This window comes from Urocitellus parryii, chromosome Y (assembly GCF_045843805.1).
Source record: "Urocitellus parryii isolate mUroPar1 chromosome Y, mUroPar1.hap1, whole genome shotgun sequence".
In the NCBI taxonomy this organism is placed as follows: domain Eukaryota; kingdom Metazoa; phylum Chordata; class Mammalia; order Rodentia; family Sciuridae; genus Urocitellus; species Urocitellus parryii.
In genome coordinates, this window is record NC_135548.1 from 20,413,044 (window position 1) to 20,428,676 (window position 15,633).

Below are 15,633 nucleotides of genomic sequence, written 5' to 3' on the forward strand. Positions count from 1 at the left end.
TCTGGACAAGTTAGGATACCTGTCTTCAGAGGCAGTTCTCAGCAGAGGTGTTCAGGAGAGCCCTGGCCTGGGGCCTCTGCCCAGTTAATGCTCCTAACTGGAAAAACAGGTGTCCTAGCTGGGCAGAGCAGAGACTCGGATACTGTCTGGCAAATGGATATGGGACATACCTCTTGCTCAAAATCTACTTGAATCTTTGACTCAGGCAACAGTGAGATAGCTTCCAGGAAAATCTTGAAATGAATCTACAGGAGTTTGTGCATAAACAGCTATTTGGTGGCTCCTTGAAGATGGCCAATTTCAGGTAGAAGTGACAGGGACCCATGGAATAATTCACCAGGAGGGGAGAAGACTTCCCATGCTGCTCAGCAGGCTTAGATGTCATGTAATTCTGTGTGCAGCCCGAGAGTGGCACGAGGGTCTTGTCCAAACTCAGCTGCCCTGTGGAGAGGGGAGAGAAGAAGTCTGCATGTTTGTAAGTTGGAAGAGGTGTTTTGCTAAACACTGGCCCTTTGGGGTACAGCCAACATGCTCTGAGGGCTCCCTTCTGTCACTGGTGCAACACGTTCACTTCCTAAGTGTCAGCAGTGGAGCCAGTGAACAGTGGCCCCGAGGGACTGAGTTCCTGGAGGTAGCGTCTCAGGGAAAGCCAAGACTCTTGCTCAACAGTGGAAGTGACAGCCCCAAATAACAGAAGCCAGCACCAAATGGTTAGGCCAGACTAAAAATCCTGCGAAGTGCACGTAGTCCAATTTGGAGAGGAGAGAACACAGTGAGAGTTGTGGAACATGAGCCCAAGGCAGCCAGGTCAAAGTAGTGATGGGGGTGCCATCGTCTGAACCTGTTGGTGACATTCAAGACACTGAGAATACACTGTTTTGTGGTGCTGGTTGCTTTACCATGCTATGTTTGTTTAAATACATTGTCATCACTGAGGCCAGAGAATAGAATATAAAATAACCATGGCATATAATCATATATTAGACCAAATGGTAACACCCTACAGACTGGCTCCCTGGGTGCAGGATGTGCTTGGGGTTGTGCACACCCTAAAGATGAGAGGCTTCACCCTGAGAGTCAGGGAGGCCTGGAGGTGTTACCCAGGAAGAGGTAGAGACTGGGGAGGCCCAGCTCAAAGGTCACCTGAAGAATGTCAGGGCACGTTCTCCCTGTCCCAAAGGCTCCTTGGCATCAAAAGAAAGGGATTTAAAGACCCCTAAGAAGCCGACACCCTGGTGTCCATCAGTCGGTGTCCAGGCACCTGGCCCTGTGGCTCAGGCACAGCCTGCATTTCTTTCTCTTGCTCTCTTTACTGAACCACTTGGTTCTCCCCCCTGATTATTAATTCCTTCAGACTATGTCCCTGGGTTTTGTCCTCATCTCCTTCCTCTCACCTCTGTCACACTCCAGCCCACCTCCACTGCCAGGCCCCAGAGACAAGTGAAGACCACGGCTGCCCCATGCCTCTGTCTGCTTCCCACTTGGCACTCCTCTCCCCAAACTGTCAGGTCTCCAGTGTCTCCAACCCTCGCCTCTAGGGCTCCAGTCCCTCTCTTCCCTCAGCCCCATCCTTTCCTGCCTATGCCAGGATCCAATTTCCTGGGTCCGGAACACCCAAGCTGATCTGATAAACTTGTTTGAGTCTGAATGCTAATGGGGGATGGGAGTCAATGGGAGGCATTTCTCCTGGGATCTTCTCAGGAGATGTCCACAAAGGTTGAAGTTCCCAAAACACCCACACTCAGGTCTGTGGACAGTACCGTGATCTCCCCACCTGTGACCTAGGTGACAACACCCCCACTCCACACCCTTCTCCTGGTCAGTCTTAGGTCCGGGTGGATCTTGCTGCTCCTGGGATTCTCCACACTGGGACTGGTCAGCAGCCCAGGGGGCAAAATCTCAGATCCACAGAGTCCTGTTGACCTGGTCATCGACCAGCAGAGAAGCCTCTCTGATCTCCTCCCTCCTCCCTCCCACTTTCCCTTTCTCTTTCTGTCTTCCTTTCATAGCTTTCTTTGAAAATATCCCCATGAATTTGTTTTCAAGGTAAAAGATTTTTAAAAGCTTGAATAAGTCCATCCTGTGGCTATGGTAACATAAGGGCAGTTTCATCCATGTGTGGCTTTTGAGTCAGTCTAAATGACTGGATTAGAAATCTGGAAGGAGAGGAGTCCCAACTGCTACTCAGCCCTTCCCACAGGAGCGCAGGGAGGGTCACTGAGAAACACGGGGAGCCCAGTAAGCCTGGCCACGCTTGGAAAAGAGAACCTGCCAGGAAACAGGACTCCAGGCCCTCCTCAGGCCATAGAGACTCCTCCCAGGTCCCCACAGGGCACTTCCCCCACATGTGTAAACATGGAGGGGCTCCAGGGAGCTGGCCCTGACAGAGAGGAAAGGAGGGAGGGAAGGAGTCTCAACTCTGAGGCTCTCAGTCCAAAATCTGCAGGGGCAGCCCTCAGACGGGACTTGTGAAAGGTGCCTCAGTTTTGCCATTTGTAAAGCATGACACCCAAAGCTAACAGCCTCCCCAGGAATGGGGATGACAAAGTCTTTTACGGACACCCACTTAGTCATTCCTCATCAACCCCATGGGCTGGGTCCTGGTGTTAATTCCATTATAAAGAAAAAAAAAAACCTAAGGTTTGGGGAGAGTCATCAGCCAAGGGTAAGATGGTGCCTCAGCACTGCAAACCCATGTCTGGCTGTGTTCCTGGGTGGCTTCTCTGAGGCTTTAGAGGAGCCCCCAGGTCTTATCCCCTCTCAATGCAGACATCTTCCGGGGTTTCTCACCTCCAAGTGCTATTCTCCTAGCTGGCAGGTGAGAGGCAGAAAGAGGGTGAGCACATTTCCCTGGGTACTAAGTGGCTATACAGGTCAAATGGGAAGCTGGCCACTGGTAAGAACCATGCACGTGGACAAAAAGACTCCATGGACTTCCTGGCCACCATAACATATAACAGAGTAAAGTTCCCCCATCTGTAAAGGGAGGGCCAATTTGCCTGCCTTACAGGGCTGGCATGAAGATGAAACAGCTACAGAAGAGCTCCTAGGACAACGTCAGGCACACGATCTACTCCTTCTGCAGTGGCAAAGTCCCTCCTCGTCTCTTGGAAAGGGCCAGCTCTGAGAAGCAGGAGGGGCTGTGTATGGTCTTGCAATTGGAACCCCACCAGTCGAGAATTTATCCCTGAGGCCAATAACAACCTGCCACCGTGCCTCTTCTCTGGGCTACCTTTCTCCCTTCTTATTTCCTCTCTTCTCTCCCCATCTCAAATGCCCCATCACAATGAGTGATAATATGACACTAGGCTTTAATACATGAATCTGTGAAAAGCTTTTTGCTTCCTGCCTGTCACAAACTGAGCAGCTTTCCTCTTCCATATCCTTCCACCATGATGTTCTGTCTCACCTTGGGCCCAGAGGTATAAACCGAACCTCTGAATCCATGAGCCAAAATCAATTTCTCCTCCTCTAAGTTATTATTGTCAGGTCTTTTAGTCATAGAGGTGAAAAGCTGACTAATTAAGAAATTGATGTTGAGAAGTGGGGTCATGGCTGTGACTAACCTGGCCATGTGGTTGGGAAACATTTGGGACTGGTTTGTAAGAGGATTTTGGAAAAGTCTGGAGATGCAGAATGTAGAAGCCTTAGAATATTGTAAGCAGAGCTTAATGGGCAATTCTGGTGGGAGCCTAGAAGATCCAAATGCCAATGGGACTAGGGACAGTAAAGACTGGGTTCATTAGAACTCTATTGGAAATTGGAGTAAAGGCCATTTGTGTTGAATTTTGATAAAAAAGTTCTCTATATTTTGCTCATGTCCTGAGCCTTTCTGTGAGATTAAATTTAAAGGTGGTGGACTAATTACTCTGGTGGAGGAAATTTCAAGGTAGAATGGCATTCAGGCAGTGGCATGGCTATGGCTGGTGGGTTTTAACCAAGTTCACTGTGAGAATCAAAAGCAGAAAGAAGAGTAAAAAGATTTGAAAATCTTGCAACTTAGCCAGAAACCTGCATGTAAAATTGGGGCCAAGGGAGGTGTTTGTTGAAGATATTTTAGGCACTAAAAGTGCAAAGCATATAGAGACAACAGGAAAGAGACTGGAGGGTGTCTCAGGATCTGGCAAAGCTATGCCCATCAGGCTCAAGGGTGTAAAAGTTAAACTTCCTTTGAGAAGAGATCATGTGGTCCCCTGCTTGCACAGGGGTCCCTAGGAAGCTGTGTCACCATGCTCAGCTCCGGAGGTACTCAGAAGCCACTGCAGACATTATTTTAGTCAGCTTTTTCACCACTGTGTCTAAAAGAACTGACAAGAAAAATTTTAGAGGAGGAAAAGTTTATTTAGAGATTCAGAGGTATCAGTCCCTAGTTGGCCAACTCCATTCCTCTGGCCATGAGGTGAGGTAGAACATCATGGTGCAAGGGTGTGACAAAGGAAAGCAACTCAGAACATGGCAAGAAGAAAGCAGAGAGAGTGAGTTCCACTCACCAGGGACAAAAGATAAAAATCAACGTCAGCATATAGTGACCTATCTCCTGGAGCCATACTACTCCTCAGTTAATCCCTGTCCGTGGATTAATCCACTGATTAAGTTGCAGCTCTCATAATCATTTCATCTCTGACTCCTCTTGCATTGTCTCACTATGAGCTTTTGAAGGGCCCCTCATATCTCAGCCATAACAGTCAGGATCCCAGCAGGCTTGATACTGCTTGAGATGGTAGCAGACCTTGGCATCAACCATGTATTTCTGGTTCTGCAGGAAAACAGGATGCTGGGGTTAGTGGGTCACAGAGGCTTCTTCCAAGATTTCAAAGGGAGGCCTGGAAGGCTGGGCAATGTGCAGCAGGGTCAGAGTCCTTGAAGACAGTCCCTGGGATGGCAATGCATGGAGCTGTGAGACGGAAGCCAAGGCGGCGTGGAGACCCCTAAAATTAAAGGGATGCCAGGAAATGGAAGGTCTTCCCAGGAAGCCGTAGGAACTGAGCACAGAGGAACCAAGAGATAAGCCATGTTGATGGCAACCGGAAAGACCATAGGGGTGGAGCCACAGAACCCCTGGAGAGAACATCATGTGCCATGTGCCCTGGATGTGGGAGGTGGGGCTATTGAACTTTTTTTGCCCAGATGAATTTTATCTTGCTTTGGTTCCATCCTTTCTTTCTGTATCCTATTTTCCCCCTTTTGAACTGGAAATATTTACTCTGTGCCACTGTATTTTTGGATATGTGCAACTTGCTTTTTATCTTGACAGGGGCTCATAGTCAGATGAGATTTTGGACTTGGACTTTTGTCAAGGCTGAAACTGTTAAGACTATGGGGACTCTTAGAAGTGGGTGGACTGTCTTTTGCTCATTGCCATGAGCTTTTGGGAGCCAGGGACAGAATTTTATGGTTTAGATAAGTGATGTCCCCCAAAAGCTCATGTGTCAGACAATGCAAGAAAGTTCAGAGGTTAAATTATTCATTCATAATACATGTAACCTAATCAGTTGATTAATTCACCAATAGCGATTAACTGGGTGGTAACTGCAGGCAGATAAGGCGTGGCTTCAGGAGACAGGTTGCTGGGGACATGACTTTGGAGGTTATAGTTTGTTCTTGATGAGTGGATCACTCTCTGTCTCTCAGTCTCTCAGTCTCTCTCTCTCTCTGTCTCCCTCTCCCTCTCTCTCTGCTTTCCCGCTGTCATGAACTGAGCAACTTTCCTCTATTACACTCTTCCACCATGATGTTCTGCCTCATCTATGGAGTCAGCCAACCATGGACTGAACCTCTGAAATCAAGAATCAAAATAAACTAATTTTTTTTCTCCCAAGAAAGAAAGAATCTGAGAGGAGACCACAGATTTGGAGTAGGCAAGGTGTGTTTGGTGACAGGATGGAATGGTCTTTAGGGAGGCAAGGGCTCAGGTCATTGAGGGGAGGAAAGGTAGATGACACTGAGAGACCCACAGGTGAATGCTCACAAGTTGAGGACACATGTGCAGCATGTGCACACATAGATGCACATACTTGCACATACATGCATGCTCCAGCCAGGTGATTTGGCAGGCCATACCTCTGGCAGCAGGAGTCTTAGCAAATGAAGCCCAACAGGCAACCTGTTCATTCAGCCTACAACTCCAGGAAATGCTTCCCTCTTAGAGACTCTTTTGAAAAGGAACAATCTATAGTTGAAATACTTATTGCAATGTCTGACATCTGTATACACAGATGCTCTGCAGACCAGCCCCCTTCACCTGCCCTCTGGCCTCCACAGGTGCCCCTGAAGCATCGCCAAGAGCTCCACACTTTGAAAACCATAACCTTAAACCAAAGAAGGAAGAAAAGCAGCACATGGGGATGGGAGACAGCAGGACTGTGGCCAACCGTCCGATTCCACAATATGGGCAGCTGTGGGCAGCTCTGGAGTTAGGTTGGCTGAGTCTCTACCTACTTGGTGGAGTCCCTGAACCAGTGCTGGGCTGTCACCTCCACATCTCTTGCCTTGTGGGAGGCTAATGGTCCCTTGCTGTGTGTAGACCACCACAGTGGGATTTTCTGTCACACTCAAGGCAACTCAGGCCTTAAGCAATCCACCACACAATCCATCCTCTCAGCCTTCTGCCTGCAGGCTGACCTCCCGCTCTAGTGCTCCTTCCCCAGGCCAGTTGGTGAGTTGACAGCACTTAGTCCCTTCTCCAAGCAACTCAATCAACATGCCTTCCCTTCTGATTCATTGCAGCATGCCCCAGCATCAGATCTGTGCTTGTCCCACAGTAGGCACCCATGGGAACCCTGAGGCAGACAAATGCCTGACCTCAGCAGCCAGGCATTGTCCCCATGGACCCATGGCTGCTCAGCCCCCATCTTGTCCCTGACCCCTCACCCCTCACCCACCTCATATTTCTTATTGTCTGGGGACGATCTGTATTTGGTTGACCTTCCAACCTCCACAAGGAAAGTTGTCCAAAGCAGAGCTTGTTATCCTCCCTTCCAAACCAGAGCCCTTCCCAACTTCCTGGTTACCACCGGCAGCACGATTGGCCTTGGAACCTCACAGTCATTCTTCTTCATTTTTTTCTTCTCTTGGCATTTACTCCCTCCCTGAATCTCGCCTGTTCTTTGTCAGTCAGGTCTCCAGCCTCGGTGCCCTCTGACCCAGGTGCCCTCCAACCCAGGCTCGGCTCTCTCTGCTGGGACCTCGGGGCCATTGCTTTGCACCAACACAGTCAAGAGCAGCTGACACTAGCCCCCCGCCCCCAGGGTGTTCAAAAGTGAGTGGGGTCTGCACATCGTGAGCACTGGGTGGGTGTGAGATGAGGGGCAAGGGTGGTCCTGCACCCCCTTGTCCTTGAGGAGAGAGGGCCTTGTCTGATGTACCTCCCCAGGAATAGTTAAAGAAGATTCAGAGAAGGATCTGGGGCCTCCTGAATTCCCCATGTGTGTTTCCTCCCCCAAAGCAGTCTGGAGAGTTTCCCATCCACTAACCCACCCCATCATTCTTCTCCCTGCCTCCTGATCTGGGCTACCCTCACTAAGTGGCACCCACATGACAGCTGGAGAAGGCCTGTGACAGGGGATCACTGGTGGGCTCTACAGCCTGCCTTCAGGAGCAGACAGGCCCAGCCCCCTCAGCCATCCAGCTTATTCCTCCACCTCTCCAGAAAGCTCTTCAGAGCCTCCTGCCTTCCTCAGCGTGTGTCCTGGAATTGCTCTTCCAAATAAATGGATAAATGACTAAAAGGGAAAGGCAAGACAAGTCTTCATATGGGCAAAGCAGGCTGTGGTCATTGCCACCTTCCACCCTCAGCCCACCCTAATCCTACAAAAAGTGCTTTGCCTGCTCAGAACTCGGGGGTGGGGGGGTGTCCACCTTAGCATCGTGGGTGGCATAAGGTGACCCAGATGAGCCTTTGGGCCTCTGTATCCAGCACCCCTCAGAGTCTATGTGTCTTGTGAGAAGCAAAGAAGTTTCCTGAGAAAACAACGTGGGGCCTGAACATGTTCAGACACTTCCAGTGACATGAACAGGGTCTTCATGGAGAGCATCTGGCAGTGAGGGACTTCACAACAATTGACCCATCATGGGGACCAGTCTGAAGCCAGGACTGGGCCATGGAGGAAAGGACTGCTGAGAGTGAGGGCAGCTGGCCCAGCCTGTGGCCCAGAGGTCCCTCTGCAGGGGGGCAGTGTGTGCCTTCAAGCTAAAGGGCTGCAGCATCTCTGCATCCACCATCTCTGAGTCCAGCATCTCTGCACCCGGTGAAGGAGTGGTGGGGCAGAGAGGAGCCATCCCCCACACACCCCACTTAGCAGCTATTCCTAATGGCTCTTCAGAGCAAAGGGTAGTGGCCACTCTTTGTGGGAAGCCATTCTCACACGTGATCGGGTGCCTCCCGTTAAGAGCCTGAGGCACTTAGGCAAAAGTCGAAGTTTTCCCGACCCTTTCCTGATGAGAGAGCCCATCCGTGTGGGGGTGTGCCTGACCACTGACCCCGGGGACCCAATCACTGACCTGACCTTGGAGTGCAGCCCCACCTCAGCCTACATTGGATGGAATTCTCCCCTGAATCTCTTGTTCCCCAATAAAAGGCTGGTCCCCAGCATGCTCTCTCTCTCTCTCCTGCTAGCCCTGAGTAATCCCTGCTGCCCTGCTGGGCGGTTGGAGGAGGGAACCAGAGGGGAGCCGTCTCAGACCTAGCAATAGAAATAAGGTAATTGAGTCTTGTGTTTTTATTTCAATCTCTTCTAACTAACTTTATGCCTAGAACCTCATTAATGAAACCACTGTGCAGGCCGCGTGGTAGAACTCTTGAAAAGGCAGCCTGAGCAGAGTGGAGATGGAGACACAGCCCAGGAGCAAAAGGGGTCAGAGATGAGGGGAGCAGTAACTGCGGAGAGCATTGAGACCTCCCCTGGGGAAGTGAAAAGAAAGCGATAACAAGGGCCCGTGCTCCCAGACACGACCTCTCCAGTCCTGCCAACCAAGCACACAGTTCTACCCACAGGCGGGGAGGCGAAGGAGAAGTGGGGTTACCCAAGAATCCTCCAGTGTGAGGGACAGCAGGTCCAGAGCCTTTTCCCAAGCACCAGCCCAGTCAAGCAGGCCAAGGACAGGTGGTGTCTCCCGGAAGACACTGGTTGGGTCTGGATGAAGGGGGAGGTAGGGACAGCAGCCCGACGCTGGGGTCCACTCAGCCCAGCCGGAGCCAGCAAGGAGTTAGAGTAGGTCCTAAAACAGTGGAAGCCCTAAAGGACAATGACCCCAAGTCCTCCTCTTTCACTAATGGACAGGAATGGGCTTTTCACCAAAGAAAACAACTTGAAGTAGCATTTGGATGGTAGCAACCCAGAAGGCCACCAGCGGACACATTAGCCCATGTGATTCTCAGAATGTTTTCACAAGATAAGGCTGTCCTCACTTTGAAACAAAGAAATAAAGGCCCCGAGATAGTAGGCACCATGCCCAAGGTCCCCTGGCCCATTTCACTCTGTGTTGGGCTGTGCTCTGCTGAAGCAGGTGGCAGGGGTGAAGGGGGGGACTGGCCTCAGATCTCAACTTGGTAGAGCACACAGCCAGTTCATAAGAGAAAATCCATAAGAGCACACTTGGGCCACGTGAGATGTCAGTAACTATCACCATGTTCAGGCGGAGTGGGTCTTTACAGATGAGGAAATCTTGCAAAAAAGGGGAGAAATTGAAGATTTGGGAAAATTGAGTATGTATGGCCAGCATTTGGTGTGCATCAGAGTTCTTTGAAATGACAGGTGGGTAGATTCTACCCATAAACCCCCAGGAATTGCCCAAGCTGCCCAGGTGCTGCGTGAGATGGTTTGGGAGCTTGTGGTCTGGACTGTAACTCACTGTGATTTACAATTTCCTAAACAGATAATGGTAACTAATTCATAAATTCCCACGTTCTCTGTTCAACATCCTGTTTCTTTCAATGACAGTCACGGATCAGCACTTGGCCATGCCGTGTATGTGTCTTCTGGTTGAATCCTCAGAAGATCTCAGTGGGGCTAGCATTATCACCCTCACTTTTTAGAAGTAGGACCTCAAGTTCAGAGAGGTGGGGTAAGTCAGTTAAAGACGCGTTAAGATGTGGCAAAGCAAGGCTCCCAGCTGTGCTCTCTCCACTGTAGCCACAATGTTCCTCTGTTGTAAGAGGTGCCCCAGGGGCTGGGCTGGGAGGTGCAGGAAGGGTCTCAGCCCACGTGTGCACACTGCTCACCTCCGTGGCAATCAGAGACGCTGGAGAAGAAGCTGGTGAGCAGGTGAGGAGCATGCAGGGGCTCAGTACCCTATAGAAGAAACAGGGAGCCCAACAGCAGAACTAGGAGAGATAAGGGGGAGAGAGAACCGGGTTAGGAAGGGAAGAGCATCTGCAGGGAGGGAGGCCGGCTCTGGAACTGGGAAGAGGGGAACTGAGGCAGGTGCTGTGGCGGGGAAGCTGGTGGAAAGAGAAGGAAACTTCTGGAAGAAGGGGAGCTTGGGCAAAGCCACGGCAAATGGGAATCGAGAACAAGAGCCAGGGAGAGAAGGACGTAGAGAGGGCAGCAGAGGGTGAAGAGAGAGAAAGGGACACAAGGAATGGCTCTATTAAGTCAGATGGAGCCCATGCTCCAACCAGTGACCCTCAGAAACCCTCTGGGATTCAAGCCTCCTTAGAATTTTGATCCAAACCTTTTCATATCCTAAAAAATTATTTAGAAATATGCTGTCCAAGAGCATTTTCTTGTGTGGACTCTAGCTATCAAGGTTCACCATGTTACATATATAGAAGACAGTTACAATTTGTATTTATGAATTGTTTATTAATAACAATAAGCCCCTTGGTGTTAGCAAAGATAACATTTTCATATTTTCAAAAACAGTGAGCCAGGGTGATTTTCATACATGTTTGCACAGTCTGGCTTAGTAGTCACCACAGGATGCTGCTATCTGCATCTGCATTGGGTGTTGGGATGTTTTGGTCAAAGTACATTGGACAAAATCTAGCTTCAAACAGACATGGAATTGGAAAAGGGAGGAATGTGTCAATCACCTTCTCAGATAATTACAGAAGTTTTTCTCTGAAGCTATCTCAGAATTCAACAAATGGCAGTTTATTTTTTTTATTGCTTTTTAATTGGGGTAGGGAGCACCAGGGATTGAACCCAGGGGTATTTACGCACTGAGCCACATCCCCAGCCCTTTTTATTTTTTATTTTGATGGTCTAAGTTACATAGGGCCTCACTAAGTTACTGAGCCTGGCTTTGAACTTGAGATCCTCCTGCCTCAGCCTCCTGAGATGCTGCAATTATAGGTGTGCTCCAACATGCACAGCAAGTGCAGTTCCTTAGGGGCTTGTGGCAGTGTGAGTCTGAAGCCACATCAATATGTTTCTGTTCTCCCCCTGCCTTGCTCCTTGAGTGAGTGCTTCACCAGCCATGATTTCCAACATTGTGCATTCATAGGTCACTTGGAAAACGAGGGTTCCTGGAGCTATGCAGATCACCCCCCTGCACAGCAGAAAACCCACTGCACACTCAGGGGCGAAGGACAAAGCAAAGACAAACGACTCTGAAACTGCATTGACCTCCCAGACCCCCTGAGAAGGTCTCAGGGAGTCCAAGGGTCCCGCACATACTCTGAGAATCACTGCTGTGTGTCTGTGATAAAGAGCATCCTGAGCTGGGCATCAGACAAGCCAGGAGCCAGCTCTGCTGTGAGGTCTTATTAGCGTGGGCACATTGGAACTCCCTGGGCCCCCGCAGCCAAGCTGGGATGGCTTAGCAACTCCCCTTTCTTTCCTCCCTCTGTGATGGACGGCTCCATCTACTTTTCAAATTGCCACCTATCAGTCCTTCCTCTACTTGGAGGCCCCTCCCCTACATCCCCAATTTCTCCTAAGCCAAATGTATCTCCCCCTCAGCCCTCCACTGCCTGTGTTGCCTTCATTCGGATCTTTCTTGAGGATCTTATCTCCCTCGGCCCAGAGTTAAAATGCCCACAGTGCTTGCCCAGCACCCCCAGCTGTCTCCCACCCTGACGGTGAGTCCCTGGAGAGCAGAGAACACCAGGTCCTGTTCACATCTGTGCCTCCATCAGCCACTGTGCCTGACACCGAGTAGACACCCCGTGGAAGTGGAATTAATTGGTCAGCACATTTCAGGAAGCTCTATCTGTAAGGTTGGATGGATATTTATGGGCAAAGAGGCTGGGAAGAGGTGACCAGGAGGTGAAGGGAGAAGACTGGAAATAATTATAAGACTGATGGGAGGGGACACAGGGAGAGGTCAGAGTGTGCACCTGTGGGCCCGGGAGTGAGATGAAGAGACGGGGTGTGATGGGTGCTGAGATTACAGGATTGCAGGTGCTTGACAAGTGGCATTCCACTAGGTTAATAAGATGCCACTTGGGATGAAAATCCTTAGATGGTGGCAGATAGGGGAACAGTCCTGATGGTGACTAGGGGTGGCATTAAAGGGTGACAGGAAACCAGACCCCTTCAGCCTCACCTCCAGATCTCTCCCTTCAGGGTGCCAGGGTGGGGCTTTCCCAGAATCCCCCTCCCGGGCTCCCAGAAGCCCTTGCCCCCTCCCACACATCTGGTAAGGACAGAACCCACATGAGGCCAGAGTGGAAAAGAGCAGGACACTCGGAGCTTGGGTTTTTTTCTCTTCAAATATTTGCCGAGAGGGAGTGTGGCAGGAACTCAAGGAACACGGTGCTTATTGCTCACACTACATTAAAATTCAGATTGGCTTGTGCAGTATCCCTGGCATAACTGCTCTGTGCTGATATTTTTATAACTCTTAATATCAAACAAATTGCCTCTTCACTGAGACAGTTTAATGTGATGGGGGCTGTGCCCGCCAGCTTCCTCAAGCTGGTCCCATAAAGATCACCCTTCTGTTGATGGGGACAGAGGAGCCATGAATTTCCTATCAAAAATATGGCTGGGTTATGCAGAGTAAATCTTGAGCTGAATTAAAAGGATTGGGGTGTTTTAATTTCTTTTCTCTCCCCCGCCACCTGCCACCACATCTTTTCTTACTCAATAAAATGAGGTGGTGATCTACAGGCTGAATCAACTATGAGTCATCTGTTTTAGGCTGAGGTCTCTGTTTCTGTCCTGTTCTGGCTCTTCTCTGCTGGTCAGTAGATCTCTTTGCCCCTGGTCCCCTCCTATCTCCACCAGATCCCACCTCTCTCCTTCATGATCTCAGTGCAAAAGATATTTGGATGTATTTTTTTTCTTAGCAAATCCCCACCAATTTCAAAATCAGGAGTCTTCTCCTCTTTGGTCTCCCTTTCCTCCAGTGGCAGCTGGGCAGTAGCACGGATTAAAGCCGAATGCTAAAACATTCCTTTCCAAGCTGGATCCATCCAACATCCCTGATTCCTACACAGTGAGAAAAAAAAGACTGTTTATTTGACAGCTTTTTCTCCCTTTCGTTTAGAAATCAAACACCTAGACAAGTACCAGTCAGAAGAATCCATTTGAGATAGTAACTACTCTGAAACCAAGTTGGTGTAAGTCACCTCAAAGCAAAGAAATCCACATTTTACTGACATGAGACACTTTATTATAGGTCATTCAGAATTTCTATTTCTGAATGTCAGAAACAGTTATGGACTCCACCCCTTACTGAGCCTCCCAGAGCTGCCTGGAGACCCAAGACACTCAAGTTTAGAGCAAGTGATGTAAGGTGTCCTCAAAGGGTTCAAGAAATAGATTGATTGGAAGGGTCATGACAGTAGATATCTAAGAATAATATTTGCACATTTTCTTTCATTTACAATAAAAGTGCTGGTGGTGACAAATAACAAATGCTCAAAGTGTCTTGCCTCATTGTCTAGACTCCTGAGACCCATCTGCTCCACACTGACAGCCAGAAAGACAGACAGGTGAACTCCAGTCCCCCATCTTTGTTTTCCAAGGCAGGTGGACCTCCATGTCAAAATTGCCATCCATCTGTGTGCAGCCACACATTTTCACTTTTCCCCCGATATCTTTATACCTCAAATCCCCATTTTCTTCTCAGCCCCATGTTACTAGACACTTTTCATACTGAAATTTTCCCATGATCCCACCACTTTCAAGTTTCCCATTTTAACACTCTCTGAAATCAGCATCACCACAGAACATAATAACACCAATCAGAGGCAAGGCCACCTTTTCTTACAATTTGGCACACATTTTAGGTATAAATGTCTTACAAAGATTCAAAATGAATAACCATTTTCTTCAAAGACTGTATCTCTTTTCATTCTTAAAGCACATCCTTGCTTCCAGAACATTCTCAGATTGCCATGGCTTGCAGATCAGAGAGGTCTTTGAAAGCACACAAAGTTCTAGAAAGGCTGGTCCAGGCTTGGAATTCAGATTGTCAACTACTCTATTAAAAATGCCACATCTTATCATTAGGAAGCCAGGGAGGGGCAGAAATCACCGTTTATGTCACTGACTGTGATAAAAATGGAAATGATTTGGCAAAGGCTAAGTTTACACATCTTTATTATAGCAAAATTTTAGAAACAATCAAGATGAACAAAATACGTGCCTTGTTAAAAATAATTTGTGGAACATATAACAATAAAATGCCACACTTATTTAAAATTGTTTTCAAAGAAGTATTTTAAATGATTTGTAAAAGGTATTTACAATATAATGCCAAAAAACTAAAACATATCAAAATGTTTATAATATGATCATGACTTTAAATATATATGTCTTTTGAGACTTAGAATAAATATCAAGATATCAGCAGCAGAATAACAGGTGATTTTTTTTTCTTTTTACAGTGCTGGGGATGGAACCCAGGGCCTCGGGCATGCTGAGGAAGGCTCCACTCCTGAGCTGCACTCCAACCTCTTTATTTTCTTCCATTTGCTCATCTCTTTGAACTTCAGGATTGTCAGAGGAGTTCAACCTCCGCTGAGCAGGGCCTGAGGCTTCCTGAGCCTAGGCTGGAGTCGGTGCTGCCTCCTGAACCCCCGGGGAGCCTGCAAGCAGGTGCAAGCTCTACCGCGGTCCCAAGGGACCAGGGAGGCTAAAGCAGTCTGGCCTAGGGGGACCCGGCTGCCCGGCGTCCACCATCCCGCCGCCATGCCCTGGACCCCCACCCACTGGGCGCTCAGCCTTCCCAACCGCCTGCGCAGTGCAGCCTCCTGCAGGCCACCTCCAGGACCTGCTGTGCCACCCATCTGTTGCGTGCGCCTTACTCGAGGTCTCTGCCCGTCGAGAGGCAGGAAGCGCCGCGCCCTGCTCTAGGCTCTTCTGGGGCCGGGGTCCCCGGAGTCCGCAGCAGATGGGGCGGCCCCGCGGGGCGCACGTGGATGCCTTCCCGGGAGGAAGCGTGCGCCATCCGCTCTCGCGCCGCCATCCAGGGCTTTCTTCCCCCAGTGAGTCTCTTAATTTTGCTCATTTATCTTAAAGAGCTCCGTAAGCGCCGTGGGCTCTGGCAGGGCCCGCACTGGGGCTCCGACACCGACCCCCACGCCTGCCTCCCAGAGGAGCCATCCAGCACCGACCAAATCTCATTTTCCTACAAATAGTTTGTCAGAAGCAGCAGGGCAAGTAATAAATCACCCAGGGCCGGGCTCGGCTGCAGGGGCGGGGCTCGGGCGCAGCTGGGGCTCGGGGAGGAGGCTCGGGC